Here is a 13,030-nt window from a genome sequence, read left to right as displayed (position 1 = left end):
GTAAGCACTTCAAATCACAATTTTTTTATCTATTATATATTTCCTTGTTTTATGTACCTACACACATGCATGTCTGTTCAACTACCTAGGAAACCACAAAAAATGGCAAATAAAACTAGACATAAACCTATCAACAGGATAAGCCAGTTAAATATCTATCAGGACATAATGTCTGAAACTGGCAGAAATTCGACTTCCCATAGTTTTTCTAGAGGCTCAGGAATTTTGTCAACAACTTGAACACTGGCCTGTGAATCTTCAACTCATACATTGTTTGTTTTTAATCATAAGGACCTGGAAGCCTCAAATTCATCAATTATACACATACATCTAAGTTTCCCCCAGTAAATGCAAATATCCCAGAAAAAAAAATTGCTTTTCATGTGGAACCTATTTATAACAATATTAAAAATTTTCAGAGTTCAATTGTTTCTGAATTTCTAAATTATTCACATGATAAACTAGCTAGAGTTTGGATTTTAAAAGAATTAGAAGTATGCATCATGGGACATATAGCTGGAGGAACATGCAAAAGAAGCTGACTAAACGAATCTTCGAACTGTAGAACATTTGCAGATAAGAAAAGAGAAGAGACAAAAAAAACTATATACATGACTGGGAAGAACTAAAGAAAGAAGACTTTCTCCAAGGTTATTTAACCACTATCTTGATTGTCAGTGTTTGAGAAAAGATTCATATGTTGATATTTTTGTATTTTAATAAGATACTGGTAAGGAGGAAGGTAAGAAGAAGAAGAAGAAATTACTGTTCTTGTGAGTAGTAACATATGATCCTGAAATAAATTTCCTGAGCTGCCTTGTTGCAAAAAATGATACTAAATGTGTATCTTTGGGGTTACAAATTCTGAAGAAAAAAATATTTTTGTGAAAACAATGAAAGTCAAAGTTTCTGGTACTAGAGTAGTTTCCATGGCTGTATGACAGCTGTGGAGCTATGACTGGTTGCCTTAAAGGTGTAAATTTTGAAAAATCAGCTTCCCCAGGAAGCTTAGAAAAAGGTGTTTTGTGCCAATTTTATGCCCAGGTTTTGAGATCCTAATATGAAAGGAGCTCAGGCTCTGTGAAGTATTATTTAAAATGCTGTTTACTGAGGTAACGAAAGAGAGGATAGTGCAGGTAACATTACAGCCCTCCAGATGCTGGGAATGCCACATCAAGAGGCATTGAATGGACCTCCATTCAGGGCACAGCAAGCTGTACTGATCCCATAGATGTACATTTACCCCTTTTTGGTCTTTTGAGCTCTTCTATGTTTTTCCTAGTATTGACTGAGCATCTTTTTAAAATAGGAATGTGCATTTATAGGGAGATATTCATAGCATAAAAAAAAAAAAGTAGTCTTTTTTTTTTAAAATGGATATGTATGTGAAAACATGATATTTGTATTTAATTATCTTTCTCCCAAGACTGTAGCCGTAATTACATTGCTTTAGTCTCTGTATGGAGGCGAGAAAAACCCATGTACATTAAGAAAGGTGATTGCTAGTGTGCCAGACTATATGATACTGTATCAAGACCAGTTAAATAAAGTAGAAATAATGGCATAATGAAGACGAATCACAAGAAACCAGGAACACCTATCTTCTTTTTTTTTAGAAGGTACCTAATGTACCTTAGAGATACATTAACTTGTCTTTCTGTTTGTTTGCAAGCTTTTTATTTCTTGCCGAAGAAATACTGAGAGTCCTGAAATGTCAGTGCATTAGTCTATAGCTCTGACTCTCTCTCATAGTTCTGGGCATAACTTCTTTTTGTATCTGAAAGTCAAACCCTAATCTGTGTAGTTTATTCAACCTGAACCGCATGTGAAAATGATGTAAGAGACTAGAAAAGTCAAGGAGTTTTTGGTTCTGTTTTGATTTAAAGAAAGTTTTACCAAAATGTTCTAAGTCCTGTTCTTTTATTATTCAGATAATTGTTTCCTCTTTGCCCTTCAGAAATGGACTAATCACTTTAGTATAGGCAGCCTCAGTGTCTTCAAAGCCTTCAATGATGGCAGTTTTTAGGTGTATGTTCCTGCCCACTGTGTGTTCTGCTGTGAACACAGAAAATGCCCTTTATTGTTAAGGACCAGGAGGCTTTTTTGACATTAAGGAGGGGTGGTTGTTTTAATTTTGTGGATATTTTAGTCTTTGAAGCTTCTTGTGCTTTTTGTTGGCTTTCTTTTTTTTACACATTCTTTTTGTACTGCAGATATGTCTCAAGCTATACACTTTGAGAAAGAGTGCTTAGGCTCTTTTTTAAGCTAAAAGCATGAAATTAAAGATTGTGCAGAGGTAATGTAACATTTCTTGAAGGTACAAATTTTAAAGTTCAGAATTATCAGGAACTTTTTTGTTCTGATAGTGTGAAGTGTGACATTTTGAGTAGATGCATTATTTAAGTGTATCTGAAAGGTCTGAAGAGTTTAAATTTGGGCCTCTAAAAACTAGCAGTCTGACTAAAAAACAAACTTTTTTTTTTTTAAATTTTGAAGTACTATTATAGTCATCAAGACCTGTAGATTTTTTTTCTGCAGTGTTACTTCACTGACTTTAAGCAAGACAACTTAGATATCCTCAGCCATACTCACAATCAGATCATATTTTGTTGTTGCCTCTGTCAGGGTAGGCAGGTAGAAAAGTAGAGCTACATTCTACTAACATAGCAAAAGAACTATGAACCTTCATTTCCCTTACTACTGCCTTCACAAACCTAGTAAATAAGAGGGAGGAGAAATCTGAATTCTGCAGTACCCTGCAAGTGGACAGATGAGCAGGTGAGCATTTCCCCACATGGCTGACAATCCTGTTGAACCATTTAAAACTGCAAAGTAAATATTACAATAATTCTACAACTTAAGAGTATTAAGACACAGATGAAAGTATTTCTGTCTCTGAACAGTTTGTTCAGGTTTGCGGATTTTTCAAATCTCTATATTAAAGTGCTGATTGTCCCAACAAGCAGGAGACGTGTTTCATGTGCACTAGGTGTTTCTTTTTATCTTCATTTTCATGCATCTTTAGATACCAAAATAGCAAAGCATACTATTTTAAAAAGAGGAAGCGATTTGACAGCTCTGTTTTCCTCTGCTACTCAGCAGTTTCCTGTATGTAGGTCTACAGTATCAGTACTGGCATTGCAACACTTGCTGGCATGTCTTTGGAATTTAAATTTCTGTTTTCTCTGGATCTCTTTACTTTTAGTAATAGAAGCAGAATTTGCATCTTCACAAACAGTTGGAGATATTTTAATATTCTTCACTGAACAATCTGTTCCCTGGGGCATGCCTTTACTATTATTGGGCTGTGCCTGCAATGCAACATGTCAAGGATTCCGGAATAAAGATTGATATATATGGAGGAGCTATATGATGGCTTGTACTCTCTGGAGGGAGGTCTCAACCCAAGTGCATTTGCAACCTGTCAATGCTTGTTGGCAGATAGAGATACCCAGGCACTCTGAGGTCTCAGAAACATGAATTTTTGAGTGATTACTCACTGGTGCTACTTTTGTAACTATCCAGAAGATCATTTTCCTGCTACCTTTTCAAATGCTGGTCTTTCTTCTATTTCTGAACAAAAGTAAACAAATTAACGCTTTGAGACCTGAGAACAAGGCAAACCAGATGTTATTTTTTATAACAAGATTATGTGTTTAATTCCCACATGAGTATGTTTTATTGCATCATGATGTTAACAACCTAAAAAGACAAGAAGGGGCACTAGGACTTAGTATTTTTCTTAGCCTTTGTGCTGTCTGTTATTTATATTGAGCAAGCCCAATATGTCAATGCTTGGTGGCTGCCTAAGATAAAATATCACCATTGATCCTAATGAAGGACTTATTCCTCTGAGGTTTCACTTTCTACTGTTGCAATGCATCTACCATGAGAATAAAAATTATGAATACCAGGAAACTGCGGAAACTAATATGGTTAGACTTCCATTTTGGTTCCTATCTCTCGCTCTGCCGCGTGATGTCATTCTAAAAATTAATGAGGCAGAAGAATTATATCAAATGAGGTCTAGGCTGTTCAGTGCTTAAGTGTTAGAAAAAAGATTGGAAACACTGTATGTACAAGTGCTCTTTGCCAGCCTCAGCCACTGAAGTCTTACTTCAAGGGTGTGCATGCTCTTGCTAGGGAAAAATGGTTATATGAATCTCTTACATAATATTTTGGTTTGAAACACGGCATTCTTGTCATCTTGAACCTTATGCCTCTCATAGCTAAAGCCTTTACATAAAGCACTGTTGTGAAACAAAGGAAGCAAAAGGTTGGTTTAGAGGTAATGAAAAAGAACAACAGAACTAAGCAGGTTGCAATGTGATTGCTGTTAGCTGATACTGCCTTGACTCCTTGTATTCTGAAAAGACAAAAGGAGGCTGAATTGTTAATTTAAGACAGTTTTTACTGATAAACCAGAATATGGATCTGTAGGACATGTGGGAAGAGGGAGGCAGTAAAGGAAAATGTACAGGAAGTTTTTTTGGTACCCAAATGACAGATTAGATGAAACTACTTCTATCTTTTTTCCAAACACATAACGGTTTATGCATTTTAGATGTGTTCAAAGCTATGCAATGTAGAAATGTGTGGTCAAAGACTTGCATACAACCTTCTCAGGATTTTGTTTTCCTAGAAATTGAGCCTGTAAGGGAATGCTTTATCATTCTAAGCCCTCACATGATGCCTGAATTCCTCACTCATATTACATTTTCTGTATTGGCATCAGTAATCTTGGATTGATTATTATGAAAAAATAGACTTAATTGTAACAAATGAGTTAAAATACCTTTTAGAAGAGAACTAAATTATTAGAGAAAACAACTAGTAGGGGTAGTCTTCTCTTAAAGCGTGGTAAGATGCAAGAAAATTTTCAGATATTATGAGGGAGATTGTAGAAAAATTCTCAATCAGACCCATTTCACACAAACAATACTTTACAATCAAAGCATAGATAAGGCTATCAAGCTATAAAAAGCAGTGATACATGTTAAAACCACCCCATCTTTAGAATGAATTTAGTGATAAAACTGATGATGCTAGAATGCTGTTTGTGGACTAGTGAAAAGTTTTGTTATTTTAGTAATGAAAAGAGTTACTGCCCCACAGCTTACTCTCCTTTAGCTCACTTGTGTAGGTGTCACAGCTAAAACTCTGCTGTGTGTGTTAACAGCCTGTGTTGCCTGTACAGAGGCACTCGCCATAATTTGATTGATTGTTCTGAAAAGTGAGTATAGGACAATTCTTATGCCTCCTTGGGCTCCCTGCCCAAGTCTACCATTGCTTTTCTGAGACAAGATTGCTGGAATATTTGAATTTAAATGGCAGACCTACTCTTAGTAGTAATGCTGCATAAATGAAATTTGCTATTTCAGCAAAAATGTTCAAGTACATGCACATATACATTAAAAATGGTGTAATTTTAGATTAAAAAGTATCAACTACTTGTTTTCCCCATAAAGATGGCATTTAGTAACCTGATTTCTAGACAAAGGGATGGCAGTAAAACTCACTTGCAAGATGATAGACAAATATACACTACCATGACTTCAGAATTGATTATAGTTGATTTTAGAGAATGCTGCTGGAAGTTTTAATATTTGTCTTCATGTGAAGCCATAAAGAGTCTCACCTCTCTGCAGAATTAGAAAATACAGCTGACAGAAAATAATGCAATTACATCATATTACTTATATGTATGGAAGGGCTGAATTAAAAAATTAACTTTAAATTCATATTTAGATCGTGCGACATGACAGGTAGGATATATGTGCATAGGACACAAGTTAAATTTTCGTGGTAGACAATTCCTTACACAGTTAATTTTAACTGTAAGCACAACATCCGAATGAAAACAAAATAATTTTTTCCCAAAATTAGGTAAAAGGTAAACTCTACCATTTGACAAAAACTTGCACTGTCTGAATTGCTGTGTCTGCCTTAAAATGCCACATAATGCTGGGTGGGTAATTCAGGTAAATTTTATGAGTCTGAGTTTATCTGCCTACAAAATAGATAATATCAATTGTTGAGAAAATAATTAAAATTTACCTTATACTCATGTTCGAGCAGGATGGAAGCCACTACTCTATTAGCTCATGATGGATCTGTGAAACTGTGTTAGTTCATGTACATGCAACCTATCCACATGTCTGTGGAAAGCTAAGTTTGATTCCTAGACTATTCTGAGTATGCTCAAGCAGGGCAGTGATGGTGGGCCTATATTACTATTCCCTGCTTTGGTGTGTACAGCATTACGAGATACCCTCTCAAGCCTTATCCTTATCCACTGCTAGGTATTCCAGACCTATAGGATCTTGAGCAGGGAGGCTCAGAGGTTTCTCAAGATACACTACAAGGTGCATAGGTCACTGGGTGCTATGTTAATGTGCCCAAAGTTCTGTAATTTTTACCAGTTTATAATCTGTATTTGGAGTAGTTAGACCAGATTTTGTCCAGGGCAGTGTAATTGGATCCATGTAATATTTCTCTCTTTATGATTATTTTATAATTTGTAAAGATTTGGAGAAGAGGCCACTTCTCTAGTTATGACCAGGGCAGTGTGGAATCCACCAAAGATGGGGGTGTATTACTAGCAAACAAAAAAAATACTGTAAAGTGAGGCAATATATATTTTGGTGCATTTTTGGGCATATGTTTGGTAAAGTCTTTTGTAATTGTACACTATCCATAGATTCATTGCCTTGATCTTTGAATGGAATAATCTACAAACTAACTGAAAGACTTTTTTGTCATTAAACTGTTGTCATGTACTGTACACTTTCATGTCTTACTGAAATCTCTCTATGCTTTTCCGAGTATGAAAATCACTAGTTTGCTCATAATATGCAGTAATATTTATTACTTTGAAATTCCCAGAGGCTGCTTCAGATAAAGATCCGCAGCATGTTGGATCTTTTTTTTTTTTTCCCCTGCCTTGTTTTTACTGACTTTGGTTGTGATAGTAGCCATCAATATGCAGGACTGCAAGATGGGGATCCAAGTATCAAGATCCAAGCACATTGATCAAATGCTGTCAGCGACTGATTACAGAAATTTTGAATTGAGTGATTTGACAGACGTTATCTAGGCATACTGTGTGGTAGAAGGAGGGTTAAAATCCAATTTTGTGCAGCAATATTTTGCAGCCTTACCTTTGATTGACAGATTTCAAGGCCAAAAGAGACTATTAGATCATCTAGTCACATGTGTCCTGCATATTACAGGACATTTTATTTCTTTCAGTGACTCAAGACTAAGTACGTTTTCTGGAAAAACGCCTAGCTTTGATTTGAGAGAATCAAGTAATGGACAATACATAATTCCCTTTGGGAGTTTGTTCCAGCTGTTTATCACCTACACTGTTAAATTTTTTATCTTGTTTCTATTTTGAATTTTCCTGTCTACCTTTTCTAACTACTGGGTTCTGTCTTTCCCTGCTAGATTAAAGACTTCTTTAGTACCTTTTGAGGGAGCTTATACACTGCAATCAAGCTACCAGTCTGAGAGGGTTTTTTTGCTAAGATAAACAGACAGATATTTTCAAGTCTTCACTCACCTGAATTTTCTTCAACCTGGAATAACTTTACAGCTTTTTTTCTACAACATCTCCAGTTTTTTCAGTGACATTTTAAAAATGAACTGCATGCAGTATGCAGAACAGGAGGCAGTTTGCCAGTATCAATCTCACCAGTGCTATCTAGAGGCAGAAAATCAGCACTGTTTTTCATTACTCCTCCTCCTTGCTTGTTCCTTCTAGGTTTCATTAAACCATGTTTTCTCTATATTTTACTGGGAACTAATTTTTGTTTTTCTGTAATAGTCCTGAATTTCTTTTTCAGTCTTTCTGTTATCAGGAAATATTTTCCCATTGTACAACATGTACTGAATTTTGGGTTTCAGGATGGAAAGGAAGGGAATTTTTGTTTCTCTGTAAAAAATTCATTGTATTTCCATTCCAGCTTTGGTCCTCCTGGTCTTACCCTTGTCTACTAAGTTTATGTAACCTTCATGGGCTTCTTCTGTGCTCATATAATACATACTTCTGACTTATACTTAAAAAAAGTGGGGATTTACACTATTCAATTCTAGAAAGACACCCAGTTTAATAACGAATCTTTATTGCAGGTTATTTTTGCAACTAATCAATTATCTAATTATCTCTATTTTTAATATATGCTTTGTTGTACTTTTTGTCATTAATTTGCTAACTAAAGGATAAGAGATGTTAAGTCAAAAGGCTCATAAATCCCTTTATTTGTGCAGTCAATTCACCAAATAATGTTCTAATCTCTAATCTCACCAAAGACTGAATCTGATTTGATTTACAAGAGCTTTTTTTTCCACTTAGATGGTATCAGTTGACCTTGATTATATTATTTTCATTTAGTTTTAATATTTATATATTATAATCCCATGCTAGCTTTTCTGTCTCTTCCTAGTATGACATAATTAACCCACAATTTCCCATTGCAGCAATCTTGAAGTTTCTGAATCATTTAGAATGTCTTCAATATACTAACTAATACTAGCTAAGAAAAGACCAGAAAATCCTTCACCACCTTACTAAAAATGTGTGGACAAAGTTACAGGCCCGTTGATGTAAAACTACATAATTCTAATAGGTTCTCTTTAACATTGCCCTCTCTTATGAATAGAGTTAATTGGATCCCTGTAAAATGATGTTAGTTAAGTGTTGTGTTTCTTTTAAAATCCTGAGCAGAAGTATTGGTTCTATTTTTTTTCTGTATTATTATTTACAATTCTTTATATCCTTTGTTGGAATATCCATGGCATTTCTTTTTTTCTTGGATACCTTAAAAACTCATTGCTTTTCTTAAGTTATTTCAGCGACTGCTTTCCCTCCATGTCTTATCTTTTCATGTAAGTACATTTCATATTTACTTTCAGTCCTTGTCACTGCTTTTTTGACTTCAGTCTTTCTCATTCACTGCAATACAACCTTTATCCTATAACAAAAGAAACTGGTGCTCTACAGGTCAGTTTTGCTCATTATACAGTTTTGTTCAGCAGTAGGTCTGATCCACCTGTGCTCTGATGTGCAATGCAAGAGTACAAAAAATTGCACGAAGTTTGTTCAGATCACACTACTTCTGAATTTCATTTCTTGATAGACAATACAGTTTTAGCTGTTGTTTGGTTTTTTTAAGAAAACTAAAATGCAAAAACCTCCAAAAATATATTCCTGGAGTTCATAGTGACACAGAAACAAGTCATCAGCAGGATAAGGTCCTCTTCAGTTTCCAGAAAGATGTGTTGGCAGAGCTGGGGGTTGCCAGAGTGCAATCTGTATGCTTAGCTCTTGCAGGCCACAGAGAGCCTGATCACACTACACAGCTGAGATGTGGGAAACACAACTTGACTCTTCTTCAATAATTTTCCCATGTTTTTCTCAGGTTTTGCTGACAACATGGCAGTAGTAAACTGCAAGAATCTAGATGTCTGTTCCAGGACAGTCTTACATTAGATCTTGGAAAGTGTACTTCAGTGAGTTCAAGCCCTTATTGCCCATCCTAGCTGAAACCATTTTCCCATTTCATCTGCTTCTTCCCTACACTGGTTTCCCTGTCCTTTCCAGCTCCTTGTCCTGTTTGACCCTTCATATACTAATTTCTTTCTCTGCCAGTCAATCCCTTTAACACACTGCTTTTCCTGCTTTCTCCCATTTCTACCATTTCTTGCTACTTTGATTTCAGACCTTTTCCTTCACTAGCTCCCAAAATGCTACAGTTCTGAAAAGCTATTGGCCTTAATCCTTATCTCCTCACTCTGGAGTCGGTCTCTGGCTCCCTAATCTGTTTTACTCTGAAAAAGCTTCTCAGTACTTCTGATTTAAAATGTAGTTGGGATTTTTATTCCATGCTGGCAGGGGGACAGAAAGCATGCAAGAGTTGCAGCCCATCAGGACCGCAATAGACTACGCCAGAGGAGAAGAGAAGATTTTCCGCTTAGGTGGGGTCATGAACGTCTGTTTGTTGAAAGTCTTTGAAAAATCCTCATCAGTCTCCATGCTCTATTTGTCACCTTAGATTTCTTAAATATTACTAAGTTTTGGTTTTTTATTTATTTTCCCTCTGCCAGAGAAAGGGAAAGGGGGAAGCAAAAAGGATTAAACTAAAGCAAAGGACTAACCCTGCTGTATTTCAGATTTTCTCTTCCAGAATTCTTGGGGAAAAAATTCTAAGACTTTAAAATACTAATTGAGAGAAGGAGATATTTCCATGAACTCTTTCTTTGAATAAAAGACCTAAACTAGCCAAAAGTTACTCCTCTGTGTATGAAAATAGAATTGCCATGAGAGTATCAGTTTTATTTTAAGTTTGCAAACCACAGTAGCAGATATAGTTTCTTTAGCCATTGATATTATTGCCATAGAATTTAACTGAAATATTCTGATTTAATTTAGGTTTGATGAATAGTGTAAAAATTGACCTCAGAGGACAAATTCCTGTTATCTTGTTTATACCAAAGCTCTGCTACCAGCTTGTAAGTCACTTATTGCATAGCAGTCTGACAACTGTGTTTTTGTGATAAATTATTGAAAGACAACCTAATCTGTAAGGGTGTTGTTTTCTAACAAACTGACACTAATAAATTTAAAAATATCTATTTTGGACAAGAAATTAGAATCACAAGATCATGGGTTATATTTTCATGATCTGTGGAGATACACTACAGTTGTTCTTGCCCTTAGGAAGATTCCTCTTAAAACCCTCTAAATTTAGCATTACAAGACTAGATTTCAAAAGCATTTAGCATCACCATAATAGAACTGACAGAAATGGGTAAATGTCGTAGCTGCCTGTTTCACAGCTTATGATTCAAAGGTACCTTATATACTTAGATACTTTTGAAACTGTGATACATCTTATGGCACTTAAATACTCCTGAATACCTGGGCAATAAGCACTTAAAAGTAACAAGCTGAAATGTCAAATTGTGTGTGAGTATGGCTTTCAGGGCTTTAGAAAACCTTTATTTCAGATTTTTAGAAATGAAACAATTAATAAGAGTGCAAATAACTCATGAGCCATTGAAATAGACCATCAAGGAAAATTAAGAGCTCTATGCACCATGACAAAATATTTAACACATTAATGTCTTCTTTAATTAACAGTATTTCTTGGCTGAGAGTTTAGATATCAATTTATGGAAAGAATTGGCTTCATTTTATGAAATTATAGAAGTGTTTGTAATGCAAATTCACAGTGGAATACTTAGTAGCAATAATGGAGGTACATTTGCCAAAGTAGGGAGTGAATGCATCTGCATACATCCATGCACGTGGATATTTGTGAACTTTCACACACACGTGATGAATTGTGTATGTCATGCAAGATACAAGATACATTTTAGTATCCTAATTAGAAGGTTGGATGAGTGAGGAATTGAATAAAAATTTTGACAGGTTGCAGGAAGAAAGTTTCTTTTTTTCCCTGTCCTCTCTGTTTTGAATCCAGCTGTCACCTTTTCCCACATTCTTTCTTAGTTCCCTTCCATCATGCAGACTCCCTCTTTCTTCCACTAGTGCTTTTGCATTGCCTCTTCTACAATGACTTAATAATATGAATATCAATAAGACTGGAAGGGATAAGAAATGTGAAAATTTAAAGAGTGCCTCACATTTTAGTCAAGCCAAAGAGAAGTAAGCACATTCTGCAGCCCTGTTAAGAGGCAAAAGAAATGGTGCACTTGGAGATGGCACAAGGACTCCCACTGCCCTTGGGGACGGGGTTTAGGGGGCTCTTTCCAGGCATGCAGCTGTACAACTCTGTGCTGAAAGGTCTGCACTTAAATTGCAGTTCCACTTACCTGCATTTAAAAACTTTCCCACCAATGTTTTCAATTTTCAGATATTTTAAGTATAATTGAATCTCTAGTAACTTTTTACTGGTCTTCTCTGTGACACCAATATTTAATTTCATATTTTGCAGGGCTTGCAGTTTCCACAGACTCACATGCGACCCAGAATTTACCAAGTGTAGAAAATGGTCACAGTTCAGAAAAACGAAGACAGCTTGTATGTTTGTCATAATGATAGATTATATGAGATATTAGAATGGTAATGGATAATGCACCTTAGGGTTTGTCTGACCCTTTAAAAAACTGGTCTGGTTGTTTATCCAGAGCTGCAACATTTGCTATTGTTTATGCTTTTCTTTGTCACTTCTATTTTTTCCAGTTAAGAAAAAAAAAAGCCAAAAAGCAAAACACCCAAACAAAACAAACAAAAAGAAAAACCCCAACAACTTGTCACATAATAAATGAAAATCAAATAAATGTTTAGAGAAATGTAGATTGCCATTTTTGCCACGTTGCTAAGTGGTAAAAAGCAGATTTTTTTTATTATGGTTCCCTTAAAAATGCTTGGTTAAATTTTTTAGGCATAACTTAAGGTGTTCTGAAAATCTTATATAATCTTTCATTATGTATTTTTTGTATAATGAATTTGCCAAACATTATTATGCAACATAATTGTTCATTCCCCTGCTTTATTCTCTATGTACTACTTTTGTCCATACAGATGTCCAATTTTTATGGAAATTGTCATTAAAAAGTATAGCTCTATTCAAATAAATACTGGAAATATGTAACTCCATTCTTGTAATTTCTACTGAATTTCTTTTAATATTAAAAAAATTGTGTAACAGAGGAAAAAAAGCATATTCTTGCAATTAATTATAGCTGTGACAGCATTTCAGTGAATAAAAAGGCTATATGGGATTCAAAAAAAAAGAAAAAGAAAAAAGAAAACAAATAGAGAAGATTGCCTACCTATAAGTGTTCTTGTAACTGTGGACCTGAAGTGAATACAAAAAATAAAATAAGGAGGAAAACTAATTTTAGATATTCTTCTGAAGTGAATGCCTAAGCGAGACAGTATCTACCTCAATTTTATTTTCTTTCTCTCCACATAGCAATATGAACTTCAGATCAGAGATTAGTGCTGTCGTAAAGATGCAGCATACCCTTCTGATTTAAAAAAAAGAGGTCACACTGATGG

The sequence above is a fragment of the Corapipo altera genome, unplaced genomic scaffold, assembly GCF_003945725.1.
Source record: "Corapipo altera isolate COAL_440 unplaced genomic scaffold, ASM394572v1 61281, whole genome shotgun sequence".
Lineage (NCBI taxonomy): Eukaryota > Metazoa > Chordata > Aves > Passeriformes > Pipridae > Corapipo > Corapipo altera.
Note: the sequence above shows the minus strand (reverse complement) of the source record.